Raw genomic sequence first — 17080 nt, 5'->3', positions numbered from 1 at the left:
TTTCACCAAATAATTGTTTGTTCTGTTTTTTTCCCCAGGTGAAATATGGGTCAGATAAACCTTACTCAGTAATATTTACTCATGAATAAATTTCTTAATAAATAAAAGATACACGGATTTTAGGAATGAAGGAGTGAAAAAGAGCTGGTGGGAGTGAAAAAGAGCTGGTGTAAGTGAAAAAGAACTATTTTCAGCAAATAAGTATGCCTTTTATTTTGCCATCTAAGGCCGCTTGTGTGAATTTCTTTCCAAATATACTCCTTCTACCTTATCTTATGTGATATATTTTTCTTAATTATTTAAAAGAAATAAATTATCTTTCATTTTAAAGATTTCATCTTTCCCTTAAGATATTCTTATAATTATAGAAATGGCATGTGATGTTACCACAAATGAGGTTATGCTCTCCTGCCTCTATCTGTCCCATATTCACTCAGTCCACCCACCGTATAAAATAATCAAATTTTATCGAAAAATTTATGGTAATTGGTAAATGTGGATAAGAAGTAAAAGTCTAGACTTGAACCTAAAAAAACTGGCCAATTCTAGTAGCGAACTATCACTTTTTAATTAGTTTCATACTTAAGTTAAGCCTTGCTTCATTACTCGATCCTCTGAACTATATAACTTTGAAGTGCTAAACTAATTGAGATCGATGTGTATAATCAACGGAGATGACATATTTTATATGTTTAACTTAATATCTAACAGGCGCTTAAGGACACGCACAATTTTTTTTTCCAAAATTTGAATTAAAAGTATCTAATAAGAAAACATTGTTATGTATTCAATTGTTCAATTGGAACAAGCTGTAGTTCAAGTGTCTAAATTAAATTTGCTGACAAGTTTAACGGGCTATGAACATATTAGTTTTATATTAAAATCAGTTAAGTGGAACAAAATATACATAATGCCACCAAAAACGGAGTAACTCCATCAGAAAATGAGATTAAGTAAACAAATTATTAAAAACCTTGGTGAATAATAATTAGGGATGTAAATGGACCGGGTTGGTTCGGATATTTTAAAGACCAAACCAAACCAATTGCATCGGGTTTTTAAATCTATAAACCAAACCAAACCAACAAAAGTCGGGTTTTTCAACCTCGGGTTTTCTCGGTTTATCAACCTCGGGTTTGTACTAAAATATTCAGCAAAAAAAAGTAATGAAATTGCATAAAATAAAATTATCATAATCGAAAAGTACTAAGTCATGCTATAATACGTACCTCTAATTATAAGGCATCTAGAAAATGATCATAATCTAAAAGTACTAAGTCATGCTAAAATAAGTACGGCTAAGAAGTATTAATTACATGACTAAATATTAAAGAAAAAAATAAAAATAAGTTATGTATTTTCACTTTCCAAACCAATACAAAACTAAAGAATAAATATCCAACATTATTGTCATTCCTAGTGTTAGAATTGAATTTCTTTTGTTAGCATTAGAATTGATTTGATTTTTGTTGAGTGTTTTTTTGAGTTACTAATATCTATGGGCTATAAAACTTATTGTACCATTCAAAATTCTAATTCCAAGTGAAATAATATGTTAAAAGACAAAAAACTATGAAAAAGTTTAAGAAATATTTATTTAAATTTAATGTCGGGTTGGTTTGATTCGGTTTGATTTTTTTTTAGTTAAAACCAAACCAAACCAATAGTGGTCGGGTTTTTCTTTTTAAAACCAAACCAAGTCAAACCAAACCACTAGTCGGGTTTTTTCTCGGTTTGGTTCGGATTATCGGTTTGGTGCGGTTTGTCGGTTTCCTTTGTACACCCCTAATAATAATATAGGAATTAGGAAAGATCCATATCACTGCAACAGACATAAAATTCTTGAGGCTCCTGATTTGCCATACGCATGTGAGCAAGTTCAGGATTAACACAAAGCAACTCTCTGAAATAAACAACCGCATAATAATTCATGTCGCAGTTCTCATTGCATAGATTAGCCAAGAGCAGGCATTAAACATAAAATCCCTTACCATTGTAGTAGCAGATTCATAATGAAACAGACTAATCACCGTAACAATTATAAACAACTTCTACTTCAGGTGATGCGCGCCAAAATGAGTTTAGCACAGCGGCAGTTTTCAGTGTTTTATCAGCATCATTAGGTTCTAGATATGGCTCGATCAGCATTCTCATCAGCATGGGATACTTGGCGAACAGAAGCTTGATAAGCTGCATCTTAGGCTTTGAGCCTATAGTGCCTTTTAGCGTAACTTCCCCAAGGTGATTAACCTCATATCTGAGAAAGCTTCCACTTCAAGACATTCAAAAGTTGTAATATCATCATTTTCATCAAAAACCTAAGAAAGATAATCAAAGCCCCAACTCTCAACTTATTGAGGATAAATAAGAAAGAGAAAGTCGAATGATTAAGAACCTAGATTTCCAAATATCGTATATATGGGAAGCAGGGGCGGAGCCAGAACATTTGATAAGGGGTTCAAGAAAAAGGAACTGGATGAAAAAGGGTTAAAAAGTGTTGTTACAGAGAATCGAACCCGCAACCATGGGCTCAATAGTAGGCGCCTCAGCCGCTGAACTGAGTTCTCCATTATGTTAAGGGGATGCAACATTAATATTTATGTATGAATCAAAAAATTGACCCCATATATATAGTGCAATTTTCCGACGAAGGGAGTTCGATTGACACCCCTTGCACCCCTGTAGTTCCGCCCCTGATGGGAAGCTTCTTATCAAGCAAAGAGCACACGCGCGCGACCGCATCAAAGGGAAGTCTTGTCGGTAATTCGCCTGCTCCTGCAACCAAGAGCTAGAAAGGTAATACAAAATGACTCAAGGCCCAAAAGAGATTACATCCATGCAACTGCATACCAATTAAGTGTTGCAAGCAGATTTACCGTCAACTATTGTGATTCAACGGGAGATTCTCAAGAGCATTAAAAGACGCAAAAAGCTTAGCAATATCACATTTTCGGGGCCCCTTATAACATTCTGTTTTAGTAAGTGAATGTTTTGTCATAAAAGGGAAATACTTTAAGTAGATGAACATATTTCGACTGAGATGTCGAAGGATCTCAAAATGGGATGATATTTGGCACAAATATCGATATTTAGCATCACTTTACCCCTCGTTCTTAGTACTAATCGCATTTTCTATGATGGAATCATTGTATTCAAGATTATGTTGGTAAGTTTGGTGTATTTAGGTACAATGAGGACAACTGATGGAAAACTGAGCAATTTTGGTAGATTTTGGAGTCAGTTTCATTTGCACGAGGTGACGAGAGGATTGCATGATACTTAGAGTATTTTTTGGGCAACTGAAGGACCTCAAGCGTTAGTTGCGGAAGGGGTGATCTCGCGTTGACCACGTCACGTCCCCATCACGGAAGAATTGACTCTCTAAACTTGCAAATCGAAGTCTGCATAACACATCCGCTTTGGACCCACGACGCGGGTGTCGTCCAGTTTTTCCAGTTTCGATCAGAATTTGGTCTACTTATTTTAGTTTTAACCCTAGACTATAAATAGATATTTTATTCATTGTAAATGACGTGATGGGATACTCTTGAGACTTGTAAGCCGTTGTCCTTATTTCTCTCTCTTAGATTTTATTTTATTTTCTTCATTCAACCCTAGATTATTCATGAATTCTTGTTCTTCATCTAGAATCATGAGTAGCTAAACTTCGTTATTCTAGGGTTGTGGCAAAGACATGATAGTTGGTTTGGCGACAATTTTTATCGATTAAATTTTCATATTTTGGGTTGCTTATTTTATTCTTGTGCTTAATTGTTTAATTACTTGATCACTAATTAGACACTATATGTGGTGTGTGAATTGAACTATGGATAGGGCATTTGCATACGTAATAAGAATAAATAGGGCTTGTTCGATATAATCGTTTCACTAATGAGGATAGGAATATATCCTTTAGCATTGCTTAGTTGAATACGAAGAAGTAAATACGTTCTGGTTACTTTCTGGAGACCATAGGGATATAGGCGTTAGAGTAGCGTCTACAAGCTTGTGAGGAACTCGTAAGATAATCATAAAGTTACAATTAACCTGTCAACTAGTAACCCAGGAAATAAGATAGGTAAAATTGTCAGAAGACTAACTGGATTGTCGAAAGCCATGACCTGTTCTCTCATCTAATAAACCTTATAGTCTTCGTTACAATTCTCTCAGTCACAAAATACTCATATTGATTTGTTTACTTTTAGTCATAGTTTAGTTACAACAAACACCTTGATTTTTACCTTCTTGAATAGTCACAATGGAATTTAAATTGGTTAAACAGTATAAAATCTAAGTCTCTTTGGGTACGATATCTGGACTTTAAAATCCTATATTACATGTACGACCGAGTTTACTTACGTGTGCGTTTGGGAGCAACAAGTTGTTGGCGCCATTGTCAAAGGACTTAGAAAGTTACTATTTTCCTAGTTTGAATTTTTAAATTTCTATTCAAGTTTTTTACTTTGGTTCTTTGGTTGACTTGTGCTCCTCAGGTGCATTCTCTCGTTTATGCCAGACACATGAAGTCAAGGAAAAGCATTAGCTAACTTTGACCCAGAAATTGAACGGATATTACACAAGCAGAAAAAGCTGGCAGACAACAAGTGTGATCTCGAGTTGGTGAAAATATCGAAGTCGAGAATAGGGAAGTTTCCCAAGTTACTAAAAGAGTAGTTGAGATGGCACAACAAGCCTGAGTTCCAGTGTCGACTTATGCTAGACCTAGTCTAGCAAATGCTGCTAAGGGTATTGTCAAGCCTGATATCAATGGAAACTTTGAGCTGAAAGAAGGAATAGTGCGATTGGTCCAGAATACGTGCCAGTATATGAGTAAGCCTCATGAAGACCCGCATAAGCACTTGATGCAATTCGTGGAGCTGAGCAAGAATTTTCAATATAGAGATGTCTCCGACGATTATGTGAAGCTGGCCTCATTTCCATTCTCATTGATTGGTGAAGCAAAAGATTGGATGCAGAATCTTCCTGCTGGCTCTATTACTTCGTGGCATATATTATCGAGCAAATTCACCGGGAAATTCTTCTCATCTAAGAAAACAAAGGAGCTGAGAGGAAAAATTTCTAACTTCATTCAAAAAGACTCTGAATCTCTACCACAAGCATGAGAGAGGTACAAGGGTTATTTGTGAGACTGTCCACATCACATGCAACCGAAGCAAATCATTGCGCATTATTTCGTAGAAGGGCTAAGGCATCAGTCTAGTGCTTTGTTGAATGCTTCAGCCCAAGGCCAGATCTTGACAAAAACATATGAAGAGATGGAAGCTCTCCTTGAGCTAATGTCTGAAGTTACTCAAAAGTATAAAAAAAGGGCCGCTCCGGGATGCCACAGAGAGCTGCTGGAGGTATTTCAAGTAGATGATGTTACAGTTATTAGGGCCGATATTGGGACACTTTGTAATGTTATTACAAGTGTATTTCCTCATGTTCAGCAGCAACCAGTTCAACATATTCAGCAAGCAGCATGCGAGAGTTGTGATGCATGATTATTCTAATTGTCCTCCGAATCCCGAATCAGTTTATTATATGGGGAAACATAATCGTAGTGGTAGAACTTAGGGAAATTACTTCAAAAATAATTATAATACTTACAACGGGAAGCAGGACTTCTACAAGCAGAATAATTATCAGAAGCCCTAAGCTCAGCCAACTAGCAATTCGGTGGAAGCCATGATAAACAGTTTCTAGCTCAACAGCAAGTGGCTCAACAACAACGAAAAAAAGTGGTAAGCGAGATGCAGAAGTCTATTCATGAGCTTGAACGTCAAGTCGGGCAGATGGCGATTGCTCAGAATGTCAGACCATAGGGAGCTCTTTCGAGTGATATTGAATAGAATCGAAAAGAAGCATGTAAAGCAATTACCTTAAGGAATGGCAGAGAACTTGAAGAAGTGTCACCAAAGAACAAAAGGGTAGATGCTAAGCTTATTCCTGCTCAAAGAACTGAAGCTGAAAAGAATCCCGATTTAAATATGAAACAATTCGAAAACATAGTGACTAGACCACCTCCACTGTTCTCACAACGCCTTCAGAAATAGAAAGCAGATGCAGCCTGTAAGAAATTTCTTGTCATATTGAAGTAGGTATGCATCACATTCCTTTGGTAGAGCTCTTGCAAGAAGTTCCGAAATATGCTAAGTACATCAAGGATGTTGTTGCAAATAAGAGGTGTTGGACAAAATTTAAGATTGTGGCACTTACTGAGGAGTGCAGTTCTAGAGTGAGGAGCATGATTCCACCAAAGCCAAAAGATTCGGTCAACCTCACTATCTCTATCACTATTGGTAATGTTGAGATTGGGCTAGCATTGTGTGATTTGGGTGCTAGTATAATCTAATGCCCACCTCTGTGTTTAGAACATTGGGGTTGGGTGAGCCAAGGCCAATAATAGTCACTTTGCAGTTAGCAAATAGATCTCTTGCATATCCCGACGACATAATTAAAGATGTTCTTGTGAAGGTGGGACCATTTGTTCTTCCAGTTGATTTCATCATTCTTGATTATGATGTAGATAAGAATGTGCCTCTCATCATGGGAAGGGGATTCTTTGTCACGACCCAACTAGAGGGCCATGACGGGTACCCAGTACTAGCCTACCGAGCACCTCTGATCTGACATTTCATTCTCATTACTAAGTGGGCCACATAGACAGCTTGTGAATATCTTACTTAGTATGGTCATAAACAACAAAGCTCATAAGCATATGTCAACAAGACTTACCAAAATATTATACAGCAATAAGAACTGATAAAGTTAGGGAACATTTAACTGTATACGTCTATCTACGAGCCTCTAAATAGATTACATGAATCCATAAGATGGGGCAGGACTCTGCCGTACCCAAGTATATGTTTACAAACAACCGGAGCGCTTTTGAGATTCCGCTGATGGACCTCCTACGGATCAGATCCGTCTACTTGTCTACTTGCGGGCATGAACGCAGAGTCCATAAGAAAGGACGTCAGTACGAACAATGTACTGAGTATGTAAGGCATGAATAACAACATAATAAGAAATATAGAACATAACAGAAGATAAAGATAACATGTACATCTGATTGCCTCGTCAGGCAAAAACCATGCATGCTTAGCTATCAAAAGAAAACATTTCTCATATATGTATATAAATAATAGTGTTGCGGAACGTGTAGCCCGATCCGTAAATATGTTATATTCTTTGTGGAACATGTATCCTGATCCATAAATATGTTATATTGCTGCGGAACTTGCAACCCGATCCATATATTATATCATCATTATATATATAAATATATAGCCGCGGAACGAACGGCCCGATCTATTTATCCATATATCCCTCGTCCGGGACGATATCATGATATACCAACTGATCAGGTGGTTATGCGTATATAACGCCTCACCTTTCCCTATATCCCATACATATATATAAACATATATACATCATATGCATATATAATACAAGTAGCATACATGAGAGCCCAAATAAAAGCTACAACTTTATCGGTGTGACGTAAGGTCGGTAACGTCCGATTTATATTATGGATCAATCATCATCGCTATATCTCACATTAAAGGAACAATTATTATAAGGTGAGATCAATAACAATGAATAAAATCGAGAAAATCATGAAATAAGCTCAATAGTCCCATAATAGCATTAAAATCATAAGCTTTGGAATTTCTAGAATTAAAATCATCATCATCATGTGCATCATAGAAAACATCTCGTCTTTTGTATCATAAGAAGCTTTTAGAATCATGAACTTCTAATTTTTGAGAATAAGAACATTTTAGAAAACGTTTATGGGTTCACAAGAAAGGAATCATGCCTTTGGAAAGAAAGGGACTAGCCTTAACATACCTGAAAATTCACGTCTCGACTTTCCCACCTATTTCCGGTCTCGCAATCTACATATAAGACCATTCATACTATGGTTAGACCCATTATTATATACTTATCCTAAGCTTTCAAATTTAATCTCTTTAAAATCTGTCGAAATTCGGACAGCATCTCCCCTATTTATATGCCTAGCTCGAAATCATAATTCAACAACCAACAACAACAACAGCAATACCAACATCAAAAACATCATTTCCAACACCATAATGTTCCATAAACATCCCACACGATGTTTTCCGAGTTCCACAACTAACCAACTCGTTATACGACTATTTAACAACTTTATATCTGTAAATAAACCGAAACTAATATTAATAAGAAGAGATTCATACCTTACTCCCGTTAATATTGCAATATATTCATTTTTCCCCTTGAAATTGAGCCAAAACTCGTCGCTATATGATTTTATAATCACAACTATACGCTGTTCGGACCTAAATCCGGAGATTTCATTTAATTTGCTCTAAAATTCTATGGAAGGAAGTTGGGGGATTATTCTAGAGAGTTTGGGAGATTTTGAGAGATGTTTGGATGAAAAATGAAGGGTAAAACCCCTTTAATAAGGTTTTAAAGTCGGTTCGGATACTATGGCAGCCCGGTTACTGTAGCGCGCATTTCTGCTCTGTCAGCCTGAATTGTAACGTCCATAATTCTCTACTCCGATGTTGTATCGACGAACTGTTTGTTGCGTTGGAAACTAGACTCGACGAAATTCATTTTAGGCATTTGAAACACCTTAAAACTCCTAATATACTAGGAGATATACCCCTCCAAAGTTGACTAAAAATCTGCCCAAAATTCTGCCTACTTTTTTTCCAAATTTTTCGACAAATTTATTTTCTTCGATTTTCTTGGTCCCGTAACCTTTAGGCACTTTCTTGACACTTTTTAAGAGTATTCATTAACCTTATAAGGGTTCCATGACCTCTCCGAGCTTACTTTAGTTTACTTACAACGCAAACGACGCGAATTTTTTTTGAGGTGTAACATTCTTAGCGACTATCGATACGGTTATCCGGGTCAGAGATGGGAAGATGTCAATGATGGTTGATGGCAAAGAAGCTACTTTTGTTGTGTTCAAAGCTACTAAGCTTTCACCCCATTATAAGGAATTGAAGATAATTACTGTTGTAGAGCCGGAGCTAACAAATACAGAGCTAGATCACTTTTTAGCTTCTCGAGATCCTTTGGCGTCGGTTTTATTTTTAAAAATATTTTAAATAATATGCAATTCAATTTGTTTTTAAAAAAAATAATAAACAATCATTTTTTTTTTAGGAAACCGGAGAGACGGACAACCCAATCATGAAAGACACTACTAAAAAGCGCAAAAATTGATCGGTTTCCTTTTTTTTTTTTAAAAATTTTTTTGGGTCAAATATATGGTCCGCCAAAAAAACGTGCGATTTTATTAAAAAAATAATAATTAATAAAAACCGACGGACGGGGTCGGTTTTGTCCATCGATTTTTCTTTAAAAAATAATAAACAATTTTTTTTTAGACGGGTTTTAGACCCATTTCTTCTTCTCTTCCAAATTAAAACCCCCATTCGTTTTGTCCCCCCCCCCCTACCCTACCCGCCCCAATTAAACTCCCTCTCCCCTCCGCCCCCCCCATCCACCCATTTCCCCACCGCCCCAACGCCGCCTCCCGTCGCCCGTCCCCACTAACCCCCGACCCGTTTTGAAGTTAATTAATTGAGGTTAGTTTCTCTTAAATTAGGGCTTTTAAAATTCTTTCAATTTTAGTTTTATTTGTAGATTTTAGGCCTAATGCTAATCTATTTAGCTTTGTTAAACATCATTTGCAATGTTATTAATGTTGAATTTGTGAAAAAAATGTAAACTTTATTTGACTAGTTTAGTTGTCATTTTTTTTTTTTTGGCTTGAGATTGTGCTATATTTCATGTTCTTTGTCAATGTATTTGTGTTAGCTTAGTTATCATTCTTTGTAATATTATTGATGTTGAATATGTGCAAAAATGTATACTTTAATTATTTGACTAGTTTTTTTTTTTGTTGGATTGTGCTTTTTGTTAGAATTCCATAAGTTATTAGAATTGTTATTGATCATTCCAAATTAGAATTAGTTGAGATTGTGCTTTTCAAAGTTAGAATTGTTAAGTTATAGTATTTCTATAACCTCAATACTAAAATGTAGATTTTATTTCTCTAGATTTACTTTTCAATTTTTAGAATTGGTTGGAATTGTGCTTTTCAAAGTTAGAATTATTAAGTTATGTTAGAATTATTAAGTTATAATATTTCTATAACCTCAAAACTAAAATGTAGACTTTATTTGACTAGATTTACTTTTCAATTTTTAGAATTAAAGTTAGAATCCATAAGTTATTAAAGTTAGAATTGTTATTGAGAATTCAAAGTTAGAATTGGTTGGGATTGTGCTTTTCAAAATTATATTAAAGTTAGAATTTATAAATTATTAAAGTTAGAATTGTTATTGAGAATTCAAAGTTAGAAGTGGTTGGGATTGTGTTTTCTTAAGTTATATTTTAAGTTAGAATTCTTAAGTTATAATATATTTCTATAACCTCAATAATTTGTGGGTATATTTTTGTAGATGGATCGTATGTGGATGTATAATATGAATAATAGTAATCGTGTGGGTGTACATGATGAATTTGTTGAAGGTGTTGATGGGTTTATCACACATGCAATGACACTTCACCCTTTTCAAAATGAAGGGGTAATTAGGTGTCCTTGTTCTCATTGCCGGTGTATGAAGTATTTGAAACCGGAAGCGGTTAGGGTTCATTTATATAGTCGTGGGTTTAAGCAGAAATATTATGTTTGGACTGATCATGGAGAGACTGATGGGGTCAATGGTATATTTTACAATATGGTTGTCGGTGAAAGTAGTGTGTCGCAGGAATATAGTCATGTCCAATATGATAGAGTTAATGATATGGTTAATGATGCTTTTGGCGTACAATCTGGGTTTGAACCTGAGCAAACTTTTGAGCAACCTCCTAATGAAGAAGCAATGCGCTTCTATCAAGAATTAGAAGAGGCTAGTCGTCCACTTTGGGTAGGGAGTCGCATTCTAAGTTGTCATTGCGTGCTTAGAATGATTAACATCAAATCAGATTGGATTGTTGTTGTGAAGCTGCTATGGACTCAATGATTAAGCTTGTAGGGGAACTAGTTAGTCCGGAATTCGACATACCTAAGAGTTACTATGAAGCAAAGAGATTGGTTTCCAAATTAGGATTGTCGTATGATAGAATTCATTGTTGTCCAAACGGTTGTATGTTGTTCTATAAGCAAGATGTTGATTTAAATGAATGTAAAATATGTGGACATGCGCGTTATAAGCGGACACCTAGTGGGAAGATGGTTCCAATTAAGGCGATGCATTATTTACCTATTATACCTAGGTTAAAGAGGTTGTTTGCATCGCCGAGTTCTGCTCCTCACATGAGATGGCACAGCGAAAATAGAAGGCCACCGGTGTTATGTGTCATCCATCGGATGGAGAAGCGTGGAAACATTTTGATAGAACTTATCCTGATTTTGCTAGTGAACCAAGAAACATTCGTTTGGGTTTGTGTGCGGATGGTTTCACACCATACTTTGTTTCGGCTGCACCCTATTCTTGTTGGCCTGTATTTCTTACTCCATATAATCTACCACCTGAGATGTGTATGACAAGTCCCTATATATTCCTAAATTGTGTTATCCCTGGTCCTCGTAATCCAAAAGTTTTGATTGATGTCTATCTACAACCTTTGATTGATGAGTTAAAACAATTGTGGTGTGAAGGTGTAGTGACATATGATATATCAACTAAGAGCAATTTCAATATGCATGCTTCTTTGATGTGGACTATTAACGATTTTCTGCGTATGGGATGTTGTCGGTTGGATGACCGCCGGAAAGCTTGCTTGTCCTCATTGCATGGAAACTAGTAAAGCTTTCACTTTAAAACATGGCCACAAAAATTCATGGTTTGATTGTCATCGTCAATTCTTGCCTATGGATCACCAATTCAGGAAAATGAAACAAGCATTTAGAAAGAATAAAACTGAAAATGATCCCCCACCTCGAACATTGTCAGGAGAAGAAATTTGGGGGAGGGTTTGTCACTTGCCTAAGGTCACAGAAGTTGCCCCTTATAGACTACCTGGTTATGGTGTTGAACATAATTGGACTAAACGAGAGCATATTCGGGAGTTACCGTATTGGAAGGATAATCTTCTACGGCATAATCTTGATGTGATGCATATTGAAAAAAATTACTTTGATAATTTGTTCAACACTCGTTATGGATGTTAAAGGCAAGACAAAAGATAACCCAAAAGCTAGATTGGACCTAAAGGAATATTGTAGGCGCCCTGAATTGAACTTGCAAGAGTTAGCGAATAATAAAGTGTTCAAGCCCAAGGCTAGTTTTTCATTCACTTTGGAGGAGAAACGAGAGATTTGTCAATGGGTTAAGAATTTGCGGATGCCAGAGGGGTATGCGTCTAATTTTGACAAGCGTGCTGATATGAATGAAGGAAAATTGATTGGTATGAAAAGTCATGATTGCCATGTTTTCATGGAAACTTTGATTCCTATTGCATTTAGCCGCCTACCGGAAAGAATATGGAAACCAATCACAGAGATAAGTTTGTTCTTCAAGGATTTATGTTCTAACACTTTGACGGTAGAAAACCTTCAAAGAATGGAACAGAATATACCAGTCATTACAACTAAGCTCGAGAAGATCTTTCCATGTGGATTTTTTGATGTGATGGAACATCTTCCCATTCATCTTGTACAAGAGGCGCGCCTTGGAGGCCCGGTTCAAACTAGGTGGATGTATCCTTTCGAGAGGTAAGTAACCAAACTTACTACCTTTTTCTTTAACAGTATTTTGTTAACTAATTACTGTTCCTATTGATATTAAACATGTGCAGGACCATTGGCAAATACAAAAAATTGGCTAAGCAGAGATCTAAGATTGAAGGATCTATTTGTGAAGCGTATCTTGCAAAACAACGATTTATGTTCATATTATTTCGGAGAGCAAGTGTCGTGTATGAGAAATAGGCCCAACCGTAATGATGAGGGTGGGGTTGATCTAACTACCCACCAATGTCCATCTTTAATCAACCAGACGAGGTTCTAAAACGCCTCCAAAACGAACCCCGAGTAGTATGGAGAGGCAATCGCTATAATACCCCGTATCTTTGGACTAGAACATTTAATCGTCCAACATGATTTGCAAATGTGACACATGTTTTGCTCAATTGCCCCGAAATTCAAGTATATATTCGGTGAGTGTCGAATTATGTTATGTGAATTAAATGGGTAATAGAATTAATTACGATAAGGGTGAAACTAATGAAAATCTTGCATATGTCGAGTGGATTACTTCGTAGAACTTGAGGGCGATGAAGCCATATATTCTAAGTTTTCCCATTGCCTAACAACCATTTTTCACCCTTGAAAATCCTATTGTAGGTACGATTTTGTAAGTGTGGAAATTCATTGCATAATTTCAATTAAATGTAGGCTACATAGAAGTTATTGAATTTTAATTTTCCTCCTTATTATATAGGTTTATCATACGGAGAACATTCCCAATTTGTGATAAGCTTTGGACATGTTCTAGAGATGGTTTGGCGATGATGGATGTGGAAATGAAGTTAGGACAATGAAAAAGTACATTGTTAATGGCTACAAGTTTCAAACCGAAGAAGTTTCTCAATATAAGAAGACGAATAATAGTGGAGTGTGCATTAAAGGCGATGTCGATGGTAGTGGTGTTGTTGATTATTACGGTGTCTTCATTTTCGAACCGAATTATCATTGAGATCATACAACTTAAGTATAGGTTACCCTAAGAAGAAGATAACATTATTTCGGTGCAAGTGGTTTGATCCAAGCCAAAGAGGTACAAGGGTGAATCGTCAACATAACGTAATTGAAGTCAAACACACAAGACAATACAATCGCTATGATCCCTTTATAATTGCACAAAATGCTAAGCAAGTGTATTATGCTATATATATATTATATATATATATATATATATATATATATATATATGGTTATAAAGACTAAGCCTGTGGGGAGGATTGAGGTCGATAATGCATTAGATGTGGCGTATCAAAATGATGTACCATGGCTTTGTTCATCAAACGGTTGACACGAGTTAGAAAATAGTTTGGAACATCCTCAACACATATTAGAAGAAGTTGATGAAGATGATGTAACTATCATAGAAAATGTTGAGGAAGAATCGACCGATGGACTAAACAAGCGATGAGGAAGAATCATCCGATGAAAATGAAACAAGCGAGGATGAGTGGGAGGATAACTAGTTGCATGTTAGTTTATTCTATACTTGATAATAACACAATTCTATACTTGTTAAATTATTCTAAGTTTTACCTACGATCAATATATCATTATTGAGTTATTAATTTTATGTATAGCTCTTGGACTGTGCAATGTCATCATTGTGGTAGTGATCAAGACGTAGAGGTAGAGGTAGAGGTAGAGATAACATTATTTCGGTGAGTGGTACTAGTAAGAGAAAAGATAAGAGACAAGACTATAGATCCTTTTATAATTGCACAAAATGCTAAGCAAGTGTATTATGCTCCATATCCTTTGCGTAGGGATAAGGCTGATTGGTGGGTGGTTATAAAGACTTTTTTTATGCCGTGGGGAGGATTGATTGGTCGATAATGCATTAGATGTGGCGTATCAAAATGCCTCAGTTGTTCATCATTGACGAGTTAGAAAATAGTTTGGAACATCCTACATATTAGAAGAAGTTGATGAAGATGATGTAACTATCATAGAAAATGTTGAGGAAGAATCCCACCACGAAACAAGCGATGAGGAAGAATCTCGATGAAAATGAAACAAGCGAGGATGAGTGGGAGGATAACTACTTTGTTTATTCTATACTTGATAATAACACAATTCTATACTTGTTAAATTTTTACCTACGATCAATATATCATTATTGAGTTATTGTTTTATGTATGCAGATGTCATCGGTGGTAGTGATCAAGGTAGAGGTGTAGGTAGAGGTAATTTGAGGCCTAGTAAGAGAAAAGATAAGAGACCTATAGATCTCTGCTACTAGTAGCATCCGAGTCCGCACCACATATTCTACTCCGCCTTCTATCCTTCTCTCAACCCCATCTTCGCATCATTTACCTATCCCTATACCTATACCTATGTATTGCCCACCACGTGCGATCTCTCCTAGCACATCGCCACTTTGTCTCATTCTTCTCCTTCTCCAAATGGTACACCTCCAAGTGTATCTAATTTGCGCCTTAGAGATAGCAGCTCTGAGCCTGAGTCACTGCCATCCAACCAGTCTCAGACCCATCTTCGTCCTCCTGCACCTGCTCCTGCTCCTGCACCTGCACCGGCTCCTATACGTGTGCACCGATATATCATGGTTTACATCTGGAAGATAGAGATGCGATGGGTCGGATTTTCATCGTGCCTGAGGGAGTTGGGTAAGATTGTCTTTTATTAAGTTTTTCTAAAGTTTTTTTTTCATCTTAATCTAATATGCATTAAATTTTTTAACTGCAGGTTCTATCCAAATCACGACACTACAAAAGTCTTGTTGGATGTTGTTCGGAGGCTTTATGGCGATCATTTTTATACTTCATGGGTGAAATCCCATATGATACTCGACAGGCTATGTTTAGAGAGTTTAACGTATGCATCTTATTATACATTTCATAACTTGAATTTACTTTTATATAAATCATCTAACATTAACTATTTGATTTGCAGATGTATTGTATATGGGATCTAATGGACAATGATAGGGTTGCTGCAAACTTTGAGAGGAAGGGAGTGCAAGGTTGTCTGATTGGTTTTCGAGGGCTAGAAGGTATATGAAGATGCCCCAATGGCTAAACGCTGAACAGTGGGAGAAACTTAAGGCATATTGGCGAACTCCTGAGTTTATCGCCAAGTCTGAGCAGGAAAAGGCTGCCCGTGCATCCCAGAAAGGTGGCTCTTTGCACTGCGGGTGCAAGAAGTCAGGGGCACGTGGCTAGGACAATGGTAAGTAATTTTATACTTTTAAAGTTACCTACGATCAATATATCATTATTGAGTTATTAATTTTATGTTTAACTTTTTTTTTTTTTTTTTTTTTGCAGAAAAAAGCTACGGGACAGATGCCAACTCAGGATCAGCTATTCCTAAAGACCCACACAAAAAAGAAGAAGCAGGAGTCGGATCCGACCGTATGGGTTGAGGACAGGGCTCGTAATTCCTATGTAAGTGATAATTTTATTATTTAAGTAATTATATATAAGTTTAATTATGATATATTCGTTATATACTAAGTTTCATTTTTTAATATACAGACGCAATTTATGGATGATGTGGACCAGTACAGCCAAACTCAGCCTGAGCATCCGAGCCGTCCTCCACCGGAATTAGAGATAGATTTTTGGTGTAGAGCAGTTGGGGGAGTACAAAAGGGTAGAGCGTACGGTCTAGGCCCAAGGAACAACTTAAGTCGCCTTCGGTCAAGATTGCGAGGTGAAGGGTCTTCTCGACAAGTCAAGGGAGTTGATGGTGTTCGGTGTCGCGGCTATGGCGCGACAAAAAATTGCTGAACTTAATAGGAAATTAGCTGAGACTGAGGCAAAAAGAGTTGAGGAAAGTAACACCATGAAAGCGAGCCTTGAATCGCTAATGGCACAAGTTAAAAGCCACATTGCATGTGGACAATTTGGTGTGCCCCCTTCTCCCCCCCCCCCCCCCCGACCCAGAAGATGATGATGACGGTGATTACGTAGCCCGGACACCGGATGATCAGTTGTAGTAGTTTGGATTTAATAATGGACTTATGTTAAAACTAGTTAATGGTACTTTTGGTTGGACATTTAAATATTTCTGAACTTTGAAGGTCTATTTAGATCATATTTGATGTGTTTAGATAGTGTTTGATGTGTTTTATTATTACTTAGGGTGATTTTATGTGTTGTAGCTCTTTTAGAATTGATTTGGAGCATTTTAATGCTAGTTTTGAGCGACTTTTGGTACGGTTTTCTTTGGTTTACGTGCGGTGTGGTTGCAGAAAATGCATGATTTGCATGCAGGAAATTTTCCAGAAAACCGACGCAGTCCGTCGGTTTTCTGGAAATTAATTTTGCAAATTTTCCAGAAAACCGACTCAGT

At 36.6% G+C, this 17080-nt stretch overlaps 1 long non-coding RNA gene and 1 other non-coding gene across 2 annotated transcripts; one reads left to right on the top strand and one right to left on the bottom strand.

Annotated features, from left to right (window-relative positions):
- Window positions 1-5060: 5060 nt before the first annotated feature.
- On the bottom strand, window positions 5061-5164 carry LOC132069069 (small nucleolar RNA R71). Its single transcript, XR_009417637.1, has one exon. It is a non-coding gene; the product is annotated as a small nucleolar RNA R71 (small nucleolar RNA).
- A 10552-nt stretch (window positions 5165-15716) lies between these two features.
- LOC132066621 (uncharacterized) lies at window positions 15717-16474 on the top strand. The gene is made up of 3 exons (XR_009416886.1): window positions 15717-15952; window positions 16051-16170; window positions 16261-16474. It is a non-coding gene; the product is annotated as an uncharacterized LOC132066621 (long non-coding RNA).
- Window positions 16475-17080: the final 606 nt, after the last annotated feature.

The sequence above is a fragment of the Lycium ferocissimum genome, chromosome 8 (genome assembly GCF_029784015.1).
Source record: "Lycium ferocissimum isolate CSIRO_LF1 chromosome 8, AGI_CSIRO_Lferr_CH_V1, whole genome shotgun sequence".
In the NCBI taxonomy this organism is placed as follows: Eukaryota; Viridiplantae; Streptophyta; class Magnoliopsida; order Solanales; family Solanaceae; genus Lycium; species Lycium ferocissimum.
Note: the sequence above shows the minus strand (reverse complement) of the source record. Positions and strands in the feature narration are given on the sequence as shown.